This window comes from Palaemon carinicauda, chromosome 13 (genome assembly GCF_036898095.1).
Source record: "Palaemon carinicauda isolate YSFRI2023 chromosome 13, ASM3689809v2, whole genome shotgun sequence".
Classification (NCBI taxonomy): domain Eukaryota; kingdom Metazoa; phylum Arthropoda; class Malacostraca; order Decapoda; family Palaemonidae; genus Palaemon; species Palaemon carinicauda.
The window spans coordinates 22,480,802-22,493,991 of NC_090737.1; the positions used below are offsets into that span (position 1 = coordinate 22,480,802).

General features: G+C 42.7%; 1 protein-coding gene across 1 annotated transcript in view; it reads right to left on the reverse strand.

Moving 5' to 3' along the window:
- PAN2 (PAN2-PAN3 deadenylation complex catalytic subunit PAN2) overlaps nt 1-13,190 on the reverse strand; it is a 122,642-nt gene that overhangs the window by 108,383 nt on the left and 1,069 nt on the right. The gene's annotated exons all lie outside the window — the stretch shown is intronic.

Here is a 13,190-nt window from a genome sequence, read left to right on the forward strand (position 1 = left end):
AATAAAAATATAATTGAGATAAAAAGTACTGCGTAGCAACTCCACCCGAAAGGAGGAGCTATCGTAGAAACGTAGTAAAAGGTGAACGACTTCCAGAGAGAGAGAGAGAGACCGTAGTCAAACTACACTCTCGCGATCCTACGCTGAACCCCACCTTCCCCGTAGGAAAAGAGGAGTAGCGGAGAACAGAATAATAAGACCAGCGATGAGGACTCCCCACGGCGCCCTTGGAAGGAGGCGACCGAAGGACCAAGGAAGAGATCGCGGCCCATGAAAATACATAGTAGTGGCCTGACTGCCGGCGGCCACACGGGGATATATACATAAACATAAAAATATGTTTACATATATAGGCTACATGAGTAAAGAAAGTAAGTAATTACGGTAAGTAAAGACAAAACAATAAATGGCTGCCATGCGAGGACGGGAACAGAAACATCCGTTCATCGTCCGAGCCATAAGCGAAGTGAATCAGGGGTAGTTAACCCTCGTTTAAAATCTAATGGCTCGCCATTTCAGCTACGCCGAAAGCAATAACCCCCCCCCCCCCCCCCATATAAATAGTGTGGATTGTATTTCGGTTACAGAACAAATGTGGTTTAGCATAGAAAACAAACGTGTTGAATATGCAGATGATGCTACACTCTTTGCATAAATTCCATCTCCTGAATGTAGATCTGGGGTTGCTGAATCCCCTAATAGAAATCTAGCTAAAATTAGCACATGGTGCAAATTATGAAGCATAAAGTTGAATCCTAACAAAACTCAAAGTATGATTGTAAGTAGGTATGATTGTACGTAGGTCAAGGATAGTGGCTCCTCAACATCCGGATCTCAGCATTGATAATGTTTCTTTACCTCTGTATGACTCTTTCAAATATGGGAGAGACTACCAAAAACAATATAAAAATAATGTTAGAAAAAGGGAAAAAGTATAAAAGGGTCAGTTATATGGAGTCTTTGTGTAAAAAGGCAGCCCAAGGTGTCATGCACTTAAAAAAGATCATTTTCATTCCCATTATCTAGATAATCCATAGCTATGGCCACTGTCCTGCAAAATCCCTTACCTAATTAAGCCTATTACAGGTATACTGGCCTGCCAAATTAACACTACTGTACTTAATAATTTTTTGGTTTTTGCTACACCATGGCTCACTTTGCTCGCAATTTTACATTATCTCATTGGACCTCTATCCTAGCAAGAAATACATGGTGCACTACACAAAAGCCATATTAGTGTTATTGTACCTAATTATCAAATTAATCACTGTTCCACTGTGGGTCGCTTTGCTTGCATTTTAACATTATCTCATTGCTCCTCTATGGGTAATTCTATACAATAGCTCCGCCACTAATATTTTTGAAAAAAAGAGTTCCTGATAAATTACTTAGTGCTTATCTAAAGCTCACTTTTTTTGACGAAGAACGGTATTTCTAACCTATTTGTTAACCTTTCCAATCTAGGGGGACCCCCAGTGGGAAACCGGGGTTTTTTGGTGGGGGATGAATTAAAGAATCCGTTTTAACATAGGAATAATGGCACATGTAGAATTCAGCAATAAACAAGGCCACCAGCTAACCTAAACAAACCACATAACCTAACGTAACCTAACCTAATAGCAGTATCCTTACCTAGCGGAGGGGGCATCGCCAGCCCTGTGACCCCCCTTTACGCAGCCATATTAAATATAAGGCAGCATAAAACCCTTTGTGTACTTACTTAGGTTGGAGGGTAAAGGTGAGCTGCCATCTTTAAGAATGCATGGAGTCTACGATCCAATATGAGGCTTTTCAAACCAAGTTCCCTTAAAAATGGATGCGTAAAAACTACTGTCTTTTACACTTTCTTCTTGTTTTTCAAAACAACATGCCTTCGGTCAAACCGAAATGCTTTTTGTTAATATCAAGTCGGCGCTTAGAACTACAGTTGGAGCAAATGGTCACTAGTGGGAATTTGTTCAATTTATCTAAAAACCACATATTTTGGTGATCATGCATAAAAAGTATCATTTTATCTTATTTCTCTTCTTGTTATTTCTAAGTTTTTATAGTTTATATATGTAAGATTTACTTTAATGTTGTTATTGTTCTTTAAACTTTTCTTGCAGTTTATTTCCTTATTACCTTTCCTCAGCTATTTACCTTGTTGGAGCCCTTGGGCTTATACCATCCTGCTTTTCCAACTAGGGTTGTAGCTTAGATGATGATGATGATGATGATGATGATAATAAATATAACAATAATAATAGTGATCTTGGTAGTAATTTCTTATTCTTTTAATGTTACCACAATAATGCAGAACAAAATAATTTAAATAACAATTGAGACAAGAACTTGGGAGAAAATCCACAAAAAATTGATGTCAAAATAGATGGTAAATGAGAAACTGCATAAGAAGTTGAATGTTCACACGCCTCCATGGCTCTCAAAAGACTGAAAAATTAGCAGTGGAAATTGTGTGAAAAGTTACAAAAAGTGTTAGTTTCTTATTAAAACAGTCACCTGATTGGGTATTCAAGTCAAGTGATTCTAGTTTTGTTAAATGCTTGTCCCACGTAAAATGTGGATAATCATCATTGGTTAAAAACTATTCTACGTAGAATACAGTTGATGATGTAATAATGACATAATATGTTATTTTTATTAATAAAATAAATTTTTGAATATACTTACCCGATAATCATGTAGCTGTCAACTCCGTTGCCCGACAGAATTCTATGGAGGGATACGCCAGCTATCACAATACTAGAAGGGGGTGTATTTACCAGCGCCACCTGTGGCCAGGTACTCAAGTACTTCTTGTTGACACCTCCTCAATTATTCCTCGGTCCACTGGTTCTCTATGGGGAGGAAGGGAGGGTCGATTAAATCATGATTATCGGGTAAGTATATTCAAAAATTTATTTTATTAATAAAAATAACATTTTTCAATATTAAACTTACCCGATAATCATGTAGCTGATTCACACCCAGGGGGGTGGGTGAAAACCAGTGTACAAGATTAAAGGATAGCTAAGTATCCCATATTTCATATAATCAGTTATCCACAATAACAATGAAATAATAAGTACCTGGTAAGGAAGTCGACTTGAACCGTTACTCTGCCTTTAATAAGATCGTCTTCCTTACTGAGCGCAGCGTTCCTCTTGGGAGGCTGAATCAACTCAAAGGTGCTAAAGTATACAGGGCTGCAACCCATACTAAAGGACCTCATCACAACCTTTAACCTTGGCGCTTCTCAAGAAAGAATTGACCACCCGCCAAATCAACAAGGATGTGGAAGGCTTCTTAGCCGACCGTACAACCCATAAAAAGTATTCAAGAGAAAGGTTAAAAAGTTATGGGATTATAGGAATGTAGTGGCTGAGCCCTCGCCTACTACTGCATTCGTTGCTACGAATAGACCCAGGGTGTAGCAGTACTCGTAAAGAGACTGGACATCTTTGAGATAGAATGATGCGAACACTGACTTGTTTCTCCAATAGGTTGCATCCATAACACTCTGCAGAGAACGGTTCTGTTTGAAGGCCACTGAAGTAGCCACAGCTCTCACTTCATGTGTCCTTACCTTCAGCAAAGCAAGGTCTTCTTCCTTCAGATGAGAATTTGCTTCTCTAATCAGAAGCCTGATGTAGTAAGAAACTGAGTTCTTAGACATTGGTAGAGAAGGCTTCTTGATAGCACACCATAAGGCTTCTGATTGTCCTCGTAATGGTTTTGACCTTTAGATAGTACTTAAGAGCTCTAACTGGGCAAAGTACTCTCTCCAGTTCGTTCCCCACCATGTTGGACAGGCTTGGGATCTCGAACGACTTAGGCCAAGGACGGGAAGGAAGCTCGTTTTTAGCCAAAAAACCGAGCTGTAAGGAACATGTAGCCGTTTCAGATGTGAAACCTATGTTCCTGCTGAAGGCGTGGATCTCACTTACTCTTTTACCTGTTGCTAAGCACACGAGGAAAAGAGTTTTTTTTTTTTTTTAATGTGAGGTCCTTAAAAGAGGCTGATTGGAGAGGTTCAAATCCTGATGACATTAGGAACCTTAGGACCACGTCTAGATTCCAGCCTGGAGTGGACAACCGACGTTCCTTTGAGGTCTCAAAAGACCTAAGGAGGTCCTGTAGATCTTTGTTGGAGGAAAGATCCAAGCCTCTGTGGCGGAAAACCGCTGCCAACAAACTTCTGTAACCCTTGATCGTAGGAGCTGATAGGGAGCTTACGTTCCTTAGATGTAACAGGAAGTCAGCAATCTGGGTTACATTGGTACTGGTTGAGGAAAACTGCATTGGCCTTGCACCAGCTTCGGAAGACTTCCCATAAAGACTGATAGACTCTGAGAGTGGATGTCGTCCTTGCTCTGGCAATCGCTCTGGCTGCCTCTTTCGAAAAGCCTCTAGCTCTTGAGAGTCTTTCGATAGTCTGAAGGCAGTCAGACGAAGAGCGTGGAGGTTGGGTGTACCTTCTTTACGTGAGGTTGACGCAGAAGGTCCACTCTAGGAGGAAGAGTCCTGGGAACGTCGACCAGCCATTGCAGTACCTCAGTGAACCATTCTCTCGCGGGCCAGAGGGGAGCAACCAACGTCAGCCGTGTCCCTTTGTGAGAGGCGAACTTCTGAAGTACCCTGTTGACAATCTTGAACGGCGGGAATGCATACAGGTTGAGATGGGACCAATCCAGCAGAAAGGCATCCACGCGAACTGCTGCTGGGTCTGGAATCGGAGAACAATACAAGAGGAGCCTCTTGGTCATCGAGGTAGCGAATAGATCTATGGTTGGCTGACCCCACAGGGCCCAAAGTCAGCTGCAAACATTCTTGTGAAGGGTCCACTCTGTGGGGAAGACCTGACCCTTCCGGCTGAGGCGATCTGCCATGACATTCATATCGCCCTGAATGAGCCTCGTTACCAGCGTGAGCTTTCGATCTTTTGACCAAATGAGGAGGTCCCTTGCGATCTCGAACAACTTCCTCGAATGAGTCCCTCCCTGCTTGGAGATGTAAGCCAAGGCTGTGGTGTAGTCGGAGTTCACCTCCACCACCTTGTTAAGCTGGAGGGACTTGAAGTTTATCAAGGCCAAATGAACTGCCAACAACTCCTTGCAATAGATGTGAAGTGTCCTTTGCTCCTGATTCCATGTTCCCGAGCATTCCTGTCCGTCCAGTGTCGCACCCCAGCCCGTGTCCGATGCGTCCGAGAAGAGACGGTGGTCGGAGGTCTGAACAGCCAATGGTAGACCTTCCTTGAGAAGAATGCTGTTCTTCCACCACGTTAGAGTAGACCTCATCTCTTCGGAAACAGGAACTGAGCCCGTCTCTAGCGTCATGTCCTTTATCCAGTGAGCAGCTAGATGATACTGAAGGGGGCGGAGGTGGAGTCTCCCTAACTCGATGAACAGGGCCAGCGATGAAAGTGTCCCTGTTAGACTCATCCACTGCCTGACTAAGCATCGGTTCCTTCTCAGCATGCTCTGGATGCATTCTAGGGCTTGGAAGATCCTTGGGGCCGACGGACAAGTCCGAAAAGCTCGACTCTGAAGATCCATACCCAAGGAGACAATGGTCTGGGATGGAACGAGCTGAGACTCCTCAAAATTGACCAGGAGGCCCAGTTCCTTGGTCAGATCCATAGTCCATTTGAAAATCTCCAGACAGCGACGACTTGAGGGAGCTCTTAAAAGCCAGTCGTCTGACGGAGCCGGACACAAGATCATGATACTGCTGCACAGTCTGTAAACTGTCAATCATGGGCAAGCGAGGAAGTACAGTGACAACCCGAATCTGTCTAGACTGTCTGGGTCGTACAGACAACTCCTTAACGGGTTGCTGAGGTTGCCCACTGCGTCACAACAAGTCCCTTCTGTTGGTTGTTGAACGTCTTCCCCGTGACACATTGACTCCGTAAACAAAAAATCCTCTAACAAGGACTAAGCTTGGACTGCATGTCATGCAACACAGCTCAAGGTCTATGGGAGCAGGTGTGGTAACAGACGGGATTAGCGGCTGAAGTGTAACCATTACCTTCCCTGTAAGCATGTTATGCTTAAATAAAAGTCCATAAGAGGTTATGCAGCTAAAGGCTCCCTCCAAATGACAGAGTCCTCAAGGGAATATCAGAAGGAGGGAGAAAAGAACTTTCTCATCTACAGGGACCTTATCCTAGAAAAGCTAAGTTCTCTGAGTGAGGGTTCACTGGTGCAAAGCAGCAGACTAGAAGGCAACGTTATGAAACTGCTTGACAGTCTAGTGAGTTGGCAACAACCCAAGATGTGTTGAGAAGCATGCGGTAAGGTATGCAGAGCATGATGTATGCAGAGTATGCTGTATGCAGAGCATGCTGTATGTAGAGCATGTTGTATGCAGAGCATGCTGAATGCAGAGCATGCTGTATGCAGAGCATGTTGTATGCAGAGCATGCTGAATGCAGAGCATGCTGAATGCTGAGCATGTAGTAAGTAGAGCCTGCTGTAAGCAGAGCCTTCTGAAAGGAAAGCAGAGCGTGTGCATGGCGTTAAACATTTCTCAGAAATTCCATGACCAGTGCTAGAGTGCTTTATGCATGCTTGCATGGGGTTTAAACCATGGTATGCTGAACAGCAGAGTCAGAACGAGCTGGAACAACAACAGAGGTTTCCTCAACTTGAGGGAAAACCTGAGGTTCAGACTGCATAGGCTGAACAACAGACGGAGCAGAAGGCAGGTGCAAGGGTGAAGGAGGTTGACTCCTAGCAAGAGTTGCACCCAAGGATTGCACCAGCTGAGCGGAGGATGGAGGCGGAGTAGTCCGTTCCTGTTCCTGAGAGATGAGTGGAGCATGAGAAGGTTGAGGCTGCGCAGAACAAGGTAAAGTTCTAGCAAGCTGAGGCTCCTGAGGCGCAAGTGCATGGTGTAGATGAGCTTGCCTAGATGAGGGTTGAACTCGGTGCAGCGCTGGTTGAGCAGACAGACTCACGGAGGGGAGAGGTTGTTGTACCCCAACCGAGAGTTGCACCACTGGTGGAGCAGCAAGGGGAGGAGGAGGAAGAGTGTAACTCTCCTGATCCCAAAGCAAGGGTTGCCTTAAAGAAGGCTGAGGCTGAACAACACTGTGAACAGCAAACTCCGAAAGTGGTTCAACATCGTACGCCTGGCAGATGGTGCTGCGACCAGGCGGAGCAGGTGCAGGCTGGGCGAGCACAGGCGGAGCAGGTGCAGGCTGGGCGAGCACAGGTGCAGCGAGAACAGGTGGAGGGAGTGCAGGAGGTGCAACACTCTCAGCCCGACACTCACGCATCAAGTCCGAAAGCTGTGCTTGCATGGACTGTAGTAGAGTCCACAACATCGTACGCCTGGCAGATGGTACTGTGATCAGGCGGAGCGAGTGTAGGAGGAGGGAGTGTAGGCGGAGGCGGAGGAGCAACACTCTCAGCCCGACACTCACTCATCAAGTCCGAAAGCTGTGCTTGCATGGACTGTAGTAGAGTCCACAACATCGTACGCCTGGCAGATGGTACTGTGATCAGGCGGAGCGAGTGTAGGAGGAGGGAGTGTAGGCGGAGGCGGAGGAGCAACACTCTCAGCCCGACACTCACTCATCAAGTCCGAAAGCTGTGCTTGCATGGACTGTAGTAGAGTTAACTTGGGGTCGGCAGACACTAAGTTCTGCTGAGGTAAAGCCTTAACAGCAGAGATCTGTTGTGGCAGAACCTTACTCCTCTTAGGCAGAGTGTAATCAACTGATGACTGAGGAGAGTCAGAGCTAACCCAATGACTGCATTCGGGTTGTGAACTTTAACTTCGTACGTCTGGCATAGGTCTGGACTTAACGTTTAAGAGGTCTTGAGACCTGAGACCAGCGTTACTCTGCCTTTATTTTCTCCCCTAATCTCTTCTGCAGACGAGCAAAATAAGGGCTCAATCGTCTGCGGGTGGGAGTGACGGTCTCGGTAAGACACGCCCACAACCACCGAGAATACTTCTGTGCGCCGATCAAGGCCTGCTGAACCCTTATGCCCTTCGACATTGCTTCTCCCCTGGGCTTGGGAGCTTGCAAGAGGTCCCGGACTGGGAGGACAACTGGCGCGCACAAAAGTACCCTCACGCACTAATCACTTATCACTTTGATTTCTGTTTGCACTTATTTCACTGAACTTTAAGTGGTTTGTACCTGAAATACGCAATTCTATCCTTTCTCAAAGTTAGTAATTGCGAAAACAGAATTACAATGTAACAGAAAAATCTAATGAAAGATAATTCAGTGGTTGGAAAGAGACTAAACACTAGATCACTCTAGAAACGTTTAGTTTCTTCCCCTAAAGAGACTAGGGAGAAGAGCAAAAAACGATAACGACGTTACTCGTACGCCTGGCAGGCTTGAATGAAACGTTTATCCTCTTTCTCCCTCCGTCTCTATCTCTCTCTCTCTCTCTCTCTCTCTTGACTTAGAACCTGAGAGAAGAGCCCAATCATATATATCGTTAAAACATATTATTGTTAAAGGAAAAAAACTGAAAAGTTCCTTTATTAGGATCAAAACCAAGAAGTTAAGAAAGAATGAACAAAACGCTAGACACGGTTACTCTTACTGCAACGTGAAACCGTGAACATTCTTTCTCTATCGTAACGATAGAGTGCAAGTTGAACGTTCTGAACGTCAACAACTGCAGAGACAAAACAAAACATTAGTTCAACTTTGAAAACAGTACGAGACTGTCAAAGAAAATCTTTCAAACTCTGTGGCGGAAATAGCATAATATGTTAACAGGTAAAACCGAAATGACGGGCTCAAAGTTTATTAACTTCTGTAAAAGACCGCCTACTATTAGGAAGGTCGAATATAAACAAATATAAAAATTAATTTTAATGAGTTTATAATAAAAGGAAGTTAATCGAAGAGGCCTATAAGAGGCGGAGAGATATAAAATAAATCTATAACTTTTGTTAAGCAAAATTAAGAAAGAGAGTCTATACTCTCTTAGACACCAACACTTCCGTCTAAGGGAAGGGTCGGCCATTGAAAGGTGAACGAGAGTTCATACTCTCTCGTCACCAAAATTAATCAAATTAATTCCAAAAGCTAACTAAGCTAATATAGAAGTTTTCCAGTAAAGCGACAGCCGAAATCAAAGAGAAATACTTCACCAAAGTCGTGAAAATACTCCAAGAACATAAGCGTATCCCAGAACGTCTTGCCGGAAGCACGACAGAGGAATAATTGAGGAGGTGTCAACAAGAAGTACTTGAGTACCTGGCCACAGGTGGCGCTGGTAAATACACCCCCTTCTAGTATTGTGATAGCTGGCGTATCCCTCCATAGAATTCTGTCGGGCAACGGAGTTGACAGCTACATGATTATCGGGTAAGTTTAATATTGAAAACTATGTTTTTAACGTACAAACGAACAAACCAGAGCTCAGTCTGAGGAGGAATTAAAGAGTTATGAAGTCGAGGGACTTAGTTTTTTCAGGTGGGTCAAATTTAATTCTGATTTTTAAACCACTTCTAGACCTAGCACCGCTTAGATTTATATATCAAATGAAACCTTGGACTTCTCTCTTTTTAGTGCATGTACTTAAATTTGGTAACTTACTAGCGGTGCTATTGTATAGAATTACCTTGCAAAGCAGTGCATGTTATACTATGAGTGTAAGCAAGTATACTGGCATCGTTTTAATCATCAAAGTAATCACTTATTGTAGTTAAACTGGTCTTTGCTATGACGTGGCTTACATCGCTCCTAATTACACATTATCTTACCGCTCCTATGGTTTGGGATGCCATACATGTTGAGCTACACTCAAGAGCCTTGTGGTATCTAGCCATGCCGCACTTCCTAAAATTTACGTTTAGGAACATAATAACCTATCAACTGTTATAGGGGAAATAAGGAAAGCCCTTCATTCAAGGTAGAATCAGACATGCAGGATTAGGATGAAGTGAATTTCTGTAGTTCCAATACCTAGGTTAGGTTAGGTGCAAGGGTCCAGGTGGTCATGTGAGAACTTAAAAAGTTAGATTAGGTTATGTTTGAATGCATCCCTAAAATTCCTTTATTTTCTGTCCCTATGATTAGGTTAGTTAAGAGGGTGTAGGTTATGCACCTCAATAACCTGGTTCAGGTTATGGCCCATCATACCAGGCTTGGTCAGTATCAAGCCTTACTAGATTTTAAGATTTTTATAAGCATTTTCAGAATTATTACTGATGATACACATGACGTATGTATCTTTCCATAAGTTTTTGGAGTGATTTACACATCTGGCACTTCTGGCTAGTGTAATCCTTTCGGTTTCATTGTATATTATTACAGGGCAATGTATCCTAGTATTCCAACTACTTTTTCTTATAGGAAAAATTACGCTCCCTTCGAAAATAACACTCGTTCCCGTCGCAAATGAATAGTTACAGAAATATATATACATCTATATCCTCCGATAATGGGGGACCCCCTTTGGGAACCCGGGGTTTTGGGTGGGGAAAACATACTGGGGAACCGATATATAACCGTAAATCAGTCCTTTTCTTCTCTATACATTTCTTTCTGGTATTTATTATAACCGTAGGAAAAGACAAATCAGTATACAGTACCTGGATATATTTGGGAGGAGCCGTTTCAAAGGTTATTTCTTGTAGTAATACAGTAACCAGTGCTGCCATCGCCTGATGTAGATTAAATGTTAGCATTCCATACCTGATGTAGATCAAATGTTAGCATTTCATGCTAACATTAGCACCCATTTGTTCGTTCGTTCGTTCGCCCCATCTTCCGTCCTGCGCATATATAACTCCCCTGCGCAGGAGTTTCTCTCCCTTATTACTCTTTTTTTACCGTATTATTTTCTCATTGTATATTCGCAGTCACTGTTATTTATCATACATTCCATTTTCCCTTCTTATATTGGGTTTATTTGTTTGGTTATTTCCTTTCCCATTTGTACGTACGTTCGTTCGCACGAGTTTCCGTCTTGCACATATATCACCCCCCTTCGCAGGAGTTTCCTCTCCCCTATTACTCTTTTTATTACCGTGTTTTTTTCTCATTTTATATTCCCATTCCATATTATCTATCATTCATTCCATTTTTCCTTCCTATATTGGGTTTATTTGTTGGGTTATTTCTTTATCCCTTCCCGGTTTCACATAAATACTTACCCTGGACTAGTTTTTTTATCCAGTTAATTCTCGGTATGATCTCCTCATTTTATATTCCCATTCACTATTATTTACCGTTCATTCCATTTTATCTTCCTATATTGTTTTTATTTATTTTTGTTGGTTAGTTCCTTTTCTCTCCTCTGTGTCTTATAAAACTTTTCTTTGGTCTAGTTTCCGTATTTAGTTCATTCATGTTTTCCCGCTTTTGTTCGTTGTTTTTCCCTTAACCAATCACCACTCTAGGCCTATTCAGATATCTCCCTACCCCCCCTTCCTTTATCTCTTTATCCACTCTTTTCATACCCATTGTTCCAATGCCTTTCCCGTTTTAACCTTTGACCTGGTTAGTCGTTCTTCGTTACTAGTGCGTTTTTTTTCCCGTATTTTGAGATGGAGCATATTATAGAAACTTGTACCGGTTGCAGCATTCCGTATCTAAAAGCAGTGGCTCAATTCCATGGTGATTTTTTTGATAATTCAGGTAATGTTGAGCATTTTCTTAAATCTCACAGCGTTATTCCTCAGCGTTTAAACTGCCCCGTCGTGCGCTTTTATCTTATAGGGCAGACATTCACGGGTTTTATTGCTCTACTGAAACCACCATCCGTAAAACTAAGAAGAAACGTCGTTGTGGGTATACTGTTACGGCCTATAAAGGTACTTTTTTGGACCAAAGTCGGCTACCCCCATGGAAGATAATATTATGTGCGAACCACTTTTTGCATAAACATTCGGACCATGAGACCCTCATGGATGGTATCGACATATCTTCAAAGACTAGTGTGGATTGGAGAAGTTTATGTTCGGAGGTTACCGAATACTTCTTCGATAATCAAGAGGCGATTGGTGGTGATGGAGTTACTGTTGAAATAGACGAAACTCATTTTGGTAAAGCTAAATACAACCGTGGTAGACTGTTAAGTGCCATATGGGTCTTTGGGGGTATTGCACGTGTGTCCAAGAAATTTTTCATTATCCCTTTAGTTCCCCCCCTTTCTACTAAACGAGATGCTGCTACTCTAATTCCCCTCATCCAGAAGTATATTAAACGTGGTAGTATTATTATGAGTGATAAGTGGGCTGCATACAACTCTCTATCGGAAATTGGTTACGTTCATAAGTCGATTAATCATTCGGAGCATTTCGTTGACCCCCTAGACCCAACCATCCATACTCAAAATATAGAACGTCTCTGGAGAGAAGTGAAGGAGTGGGTTCAGAGACCTGGAATCAAGACTGAACATTTCAAGCAATATTTTTCCAGGTTCTTTTTCACCCACTACTATCCTCAACATACGTTGCTCCACCACTTTTTCATTACTGCCAGTCGCCTCTACCCTCCTTTACAACAACAGACAATCGACCCCCCCTACCCACAAGACCCCGATGACCCCCATCCATCCACATCCCAGTCATAGAAGTTAATCCGTCAGTCTCTTCCTTCCGTGTCCAGCAAGTTTCGACGTTTTCTTCATAAAAGTAAGTCATTCCTCAATAGTCATTATTCGTGTTTTGTGACCGGGGTACTTCTAGGCAAGGTTAGGTGGGTTTGTTAGGTTCTGTGGCCTTTCTGTACTTTTTATATATTTCGTAACAGTTATATGGAGAAATTATTGAATATAGCTGAGGAAATATTTAGCAGTTCTAGCACTAGTAATGCCATCGTGTCGTTGGTAGTTCTGTGTACCATTCGTCACCGTTGGTAGTACTGTGTATCAAGGTAAGTCATTCCCCCATTCTTATTATATGTGTTTTGTGACCGGGGTACTTCTAGGCAAGGTTAGGTGGGTTTGTTAGGTTCTGTGGCCTTTTGGTACTCTTTATTTATTGTGTAATAGTTATATGGAAGTATTATTTAGTTTACGTATAGAAAAATTTATTTCTACCTCTAGTAATGACATCGTGCCGTTGGTAAAACTGTGTACCATTCGTCATCGTTGGTAGTTCTGTCAACCATTGGTAACGTTGCTAATGTTATCGTCCCCTACATCTGTTGTTTATATATTTTAACTCAGTATATATGTCCACAGTGTTAATATTTTTATGGTTCATTTGTATTGTAT